Genomic DNA, 6000 nt, shown 5'->3' with positions numbered 1-6000 from the left:
CTGTGACGACTGCACCCAGCATAGTTGAATACATTGTCACCCCTAATTTGAGCAACAATTTATTGACGTTTGGAAAACCTAATGTCAGATTATACAGTTGGTACCAATTTAATGGGAAGGATTCACTTACCAATTTTCCTTATTCCCGTGTTACACGGCACACTGTAAAATGGCTGCAGGAGATGCTCGGCAACCCGTAGCCTCATGCTATTGTGTCCTTTCTTTATGTTTACTTTCTCGGTAGAACCGCCTCCAATTCTTATCATAGGTTAGCTTCTTTGTGGCACAAACCCACTTTGTAGCAACATTTTCGGCACTTTGCGCTGTATGTGACCTCGCTTCATTGGAACTGATTAACAGATATAAAAGTAATACAAACGGATAAGGTCCGTTGCGACTCTGCCACTGGAAATCTTATGAACGTGCAGAAATGTAGTTTTTGTAAATGGTATTTTCTATAAATAAATAATTAATTCTAACTGAATGTTAAATTGTGCTTTAGTAATCCACTTTCAAATACGTTTTTAAAAAAGGGTTATGTTGAAAAAATAGAATACATATTTATTGCGCATTGAGGACGTAGCCACCCATGTTATGTAAGAAATTAGCCACTTCAACATGGCCGCCGAATCTGGCCGATTTTTATAAAGAGACGCTTTTCTTATTCCTACTATTCCGTTGTTGTGACTGATTTACAGACATTGCTCGCGATGTGGGCTGGTGGTGGGTTTTAGGCTTCCTCCTGATTAGGAGGTGCTTGGTGACAGCAGCGAGACACAGGGCAGCCCATGATTTCACTCCTCAGAGCGATTGGGTTGTCCGAAGAAGGCAGGTGAGTAAACGTAGACGGAGCGCTTTGCCCGGGCGTGCAATGCAGCTGGATTTTCCTGTAGTGAAGCTGCTCACCTGGAATAGACCTGCTGTACAGTAAGGTAACTAAAGTTCAGCGTTGAAGAGTTGCTCTTTTGGTGTTGCCTGATGCGGATGTATGGTGCCCTTGCAGTCCCGTCTGCTGGTGTAGTTGGAGCTGGACTTATGAACGCCAAAAGGTTGTTTGCCGCTGTTCTGCTGGGGCCAGTCTACTTTAAAGACCAACTTGATATGACGCAGGGCTTTGCAGGGCTATGAAAAGGCCATATGTTATTACACATAAAGCGCAATTCTCATACATGAAGTATGAGAATGGCGCTTTAGGTGTATAACACCCGGCTTCTACTTATGACGGAAATATTAGTAGGATTCAAACTGAATAATTTTATTCCTTCATTACTTAAGAATATGGTACACAAATGCTTCTGCTTAGTTATTTTTAAATGCTTGTTTATTTCAATATTGGTCGCGCAGTGGGTATATTGAACTCTTTCGGGTGTACAAAATATAGCTTATATACACCATGACTTTCCGACTCTTCGAAGTAAATCTAGTTGGCTGGGCATTCTTACACAGTTACTTGGTTGGACCACTTCCTCGTTGCCTTCCTACACAAAACAGGTACACTCACCCCGACTAAAATCATCCTGCCCTCAATTAATCTTGACCTTGGAACAAGCTAAATTTGAAGGATATCTCAAGAAGGCTTTTGATCTCCTAATCCCACTGAAAACATATATGCATAACAAAGAAAACATGCCCCTTGGATAAATGCAGAATAATAAGATATCAAAAAACAAATTGCTAAACTTCAACGCAACTGGCTCAAAGCAAACGAACCTCAAGATATGCCTGCACAGACACAACAAAATATTTCTACAATCAAAAAGGCAAAAAAACAGTACTATTCCAACCGATTCTCCAATGTAAAGTGTGCTAATAAAGAATTGTATAAAATACAAAATTCCGTAAGCCTAAATGCACAGATGCTACCTACCCCATTTCTCAAGATTTCTGTAACTGGTAAATCATTACACAACTAAAATTAACAGGCTGGATTCTTATTTGAATGAAAACAAGGGAGACTGCAGGAATGTGGGGGGCCTGGGCGTCCCCCTCAGGCAGCCCCTAACGAGGGACTAGCTGTGGGGTGTTCCATGTGGGTATCCCACTTAAAAAAAAAAAAAAAAAAAAAATGCTGGGACTAGTTGTGGTGTGGTCCAGGTGGGCACCTAGTCATGCCACTATATAGTTAAAAAAAGAAATTAAAATGCAGTGGGGGCCCTAGGGCTCCCACGTGGTCCCCAAACATAATAATGGTGTGGGCACCCCGTGGATAAAAGAAAAAAACTATGCCGGCTCCTGCTTGGCCCTGTGAAACCTGCAGGGCCACAGGGGCGCTTGGGCTCCCCCCACCGCTGGCCCTTAAAAAAAATTGGTGTCCTGGGTGTCACTGGGACACCCAGAAAAACAAGAAAAGCAAATGTATTACTCACTGCTCCTTGAAGGTTTGCCCCATAATGCCCTGGGTGGACTATTTACATATATTTTGTTTTTGGATATGGCCCTAGAAGGGGCAGGGACATCACCGTTATTTTTTTTACTGTTGTGTGGGGTCTGTAGGGAGTTCTACATCTCCCCAGAAAGACCAGAAATGTTTTTTAAGTCTCCTGGGTTATTGAAACCATAACCCCAGGAGAACTTATCCTATCTTTCATAAGCATTTCCTGGGCCACAGCTTTTGCTGCATGGTTGGGATTGCAGTGCCACCTAGGGGCAAGTTGAATTTTGTGTTAAACATTTATCACATATAATGCAAGCAACTGCGTATTTTGGGGGTGTAAAATTAAACAGTACAACGCTTTCTTTTATTTTTCCTTAAACTGTGTAAAAAAAAAAAAAGAGCCACAGACAACTTTATTAAATATTTCTAAGTCTTTATTGAAATATGCATTTGATTAAAATTATTCATAATCTTTAGAGAAAGGGATCTGCCCTTAGATGACCCCATGAGCACTCCTCTATTGTTGTTTACAGATACATCCTTACTTAGGGAGTATTTTAGTCTCACATTTACTAGTGATATGTGATTAGACCCTAGGATTTTTTGGTAGAGAACGAGTTTGTTAGGGGATATAATTCGTAGTGGTCTTTAAATTTTGTCCCTTGAACCCTCATTTTTTGAACTGTTTTAGTTTTTGAGTACTCGGGAACCACACCAGGGCTGGTTGTTTTTCAGGGGGCATCTCTAAGAAGCCCTTCAAGTGCATTTTACATTAAATCAGACAATGGCATCAGTGTGGGTTTAATGTGCTGAGAAGTTTGCTACCAAACTTCCCAGGTTTTAGTAAAGCCATTATGGAGCTGTGGACTCTGTAATGACCAGCTCCCAGACCATATACTCTTTACGGCTTTATTACACTTACAATGTCTAAGAATGGACTTGGACATTGTAGGGGTACAGGGCTCATGACACTGTACCCTCACCTGAGTACTAATGCACCCTGCTAGAGGGGTGACTTACCTAAGCCCCAGGCAGTGGGTTGCAGGCATGGCACACAGGGATGCGTCCCATGTCGACTTTTCAGTTTTCTCTGCACCAAAACATGCAGCCTGCAATGGCAGTGTGTGGATGTGAAGGTGCAAGGCCTCTAGGGGTGGCACAATAGGTGCTGCAGCCCTTAGTGGCCTTGCCTGTTCACCGTGCCCTTGGTACCCATGGTACCTTTTACCAGGGGCTTACCTGTGGCCAGAGATGTGCCAATTGTGGGTACAAGTGTACAGGTTTGAGGAAAGAACACAGGCCCTGGGAACCTGATTGGCAAGGACCCAGGGCTAACCAAGATAAAGTGCATCATGTGTCTGGCACAAAGTGGGGGGAACCATGAAAAAAAGGGGCACTTTGCTACAGGTGCCATATTGAAATGGCTACAAAACTTTGTACAAACAAGCGGATACCTACATTGCACATATCTGTCTATATCATCAGATCCCAAAACATCACATAAATATATTGTGTAACATTATATCCATATGGACAATATCATGAAAATGTAAACCAAAATAATGTATTATATTCATATATGGCAGTGCAATGAGATGTGAGAAAATCAGTGAATAACCTGATTCAAGTATCAATATACAGTACTTGGCCGTTTTTCTATCTTGTTTTCCTTCCCCCTTTTAATAACCAACAACATTAAAAATAAAGTGTTGCATGTCCATGTTATATTATATATACTATCTCACATAATGGTCCTCCTCATTGTCAAGTTAGGCCCCCTCAACTTTAAGGAAAATTCATAAACAAATGTATAAGCAACTTAGTATAATGCCCAAGTGGGTTAGTGAGGGTAAGACCCAAGGGGAGAAATAAACATCAGGGGGTGCAATCCTAGTGATGTCTGAATTCAGATAATAGCAGAATATCTAAATATATCAAGAAAAATCGAATTGCCCCTTGCAAGAGATATCAAATCTGTAACCACCTCCCTCACTTCCTCAATACTAAAAACGTCACCACAGTTTTGGTCACTCCGCATCACAAAAAAACATAAAGATTCCAAAAGAACCAAAGCATAGAAAGAAGTTCTCAGTGTGCCCATAACATGGAGAGGGAAAGGGTAGGAACGTGCCATGGGTGTTGTATGAGCAATTAGCTTTTTGATTTTGTGCACTCTTACCTTCACTTTTTGGAAACTTAACTTTTTTGTGTTGGGACTGACTATATTTTGCATACCGAGTGTTGCTATCCAAGGTGCTCTTACACCGCCTTTGAGGCCTTCCCTTTGGAGCTTTTTTGGATGATATATATATCCACATTAAACAGGAACCCACTTTGGAATCAAGCCACACGGAGGTTAATTGTGCTCGAATATCTTTAATGACAGCTTGCCAACAGGAACACTTCATGAAGACGACATCAATTGTCGTGCCAGACGCGTTTCAGGAACCTAATCCTTTCTTCAGTGGCATTATGGAAGACAAGAGGAAAAGCGTTTTTGGTTGCAAACTAATCCAATTTCTCGCACCTGCCCCGATGGGCGTGGCCTCACGGCATTCTGGGCAATGCGTTTTCTCAAGTCCAAATTGGTGCTGCAACTAACGGGACGGAGGCAAGCTGACGCCTTAATAGGAAGATGTCAGTTTAAGGCTCACTTGGCAGTTGGAAAGCGGAGCAGGTACCTTCAAGAATTTATGCATCACTAAAAGGATTTATTTGGACTTGAGAAAACGCACCCACTGGGGTAGCAATGGTGTGGACTTCATCGCCCAGAATGCCGTGAGGCCACGCCCATCGGGGCAGGTGCGAGAAATTGGATTAGTTTGCAACCAAAAACGCTTTTCCTCTTGTCTTCCATAATGCCACTGAAGAAAGGATTAGGTTCCTGAAACGCGTCTGGCACGAGAATTGATGTCGTTTTCATGAAGTGTTCCTGTTGGCAAGCTGTCATTAAAGATATTCGAGCATAATTTACCTCCGTGTGGCTTGATTCCAAAGTGGGTTCCTGTTTAATGTGGATATATATATATATATATATATATATATATATATATATATATATATATATATATATATATATATATATATATATTCCTGGCAGCCCACTCAGATCAGTCGAAGACGGGCAGAGAAGAGACTCCGTTTCATGTGCACAGAGTTGTATTATTGAAACTTGTCTACCATAACTCGTTTCAGCCAAGTCTGGCCTTGCTCACATGAAAAGTGGAAGTAAGTTAATATTCAGCCTCTATATTAATGGTCTTGTGGACCATCTGAATTGTGTGGTAAACAATGATGCCCCTAAATTGGCTACAGGTCGAGTGCCCGCTCTGATGTTTGCAGACGACACTTTGTTGCTGTCTAGAACATCATCGGGCATTCAAAATACACTGGATGGTTTTGTGAAGTTCTGCGAGCTGCGGGGATTGGAAATCAATCTGGGGAAAACAAAATTTATGATTTTCAACCCCCCGAAGCGGGTGCGCCCAAATCCAGTTCTATTTGGCACTCCACTTGAAAGGGTTAAAACCTTCGTTTATTTGGGCATTACTTTAACTGAGAACTTTAACTGGAATGCGCAGATTGCTAAGTCGACACTCAAGCTCTCTCAGTTGGTGGGGGGTCTA

General features: G+C 41.9%; 1 protein-coding gene across 2 annotated transcripts in view; it reads left to right on the top strand.

Moving 5' to 3' along the window:
- The first annotated feature begins 669 nt into the window (after positions 1–669).
- Positions 670–6000, top strand: part of UVSSA (UV stimulated scaffold protein A) — a 287019-nt gene continuing 281688 nt past the window's right edge. The window contains exon 1 of one of the 2 annotated variants that reach the window (XM_085642589.1): positions 670–832. The gene's annotated coding sequence lies outside the window, so the exon portion shown is untranslated. Of the gene's footprint in view, positions 933–6000 lie in introns of both variants that reach the window. The other variant, XM_085642590.1, reaches the window with a different exon arrangement.

Source organism: Triturus cristatus, chromosome 2_2 (genome assembly GCF_964204655.1).
Source record: "Triturus cristatus chromosome 2_2, aTriCri1.1, whole genome shotgun sequence".
Classification (NCBI taxonomy): Eukaryota; Metazoa; Chordata; class Amphibia; order Caudata; family Salamandridae; genus Triturus; species Triturus cristatus.
The sequence above is the reverse complement of the archived record's forward strand: the minus strand, read 5'-3'. Positions and strand labels throughout refer to the sequence as shown.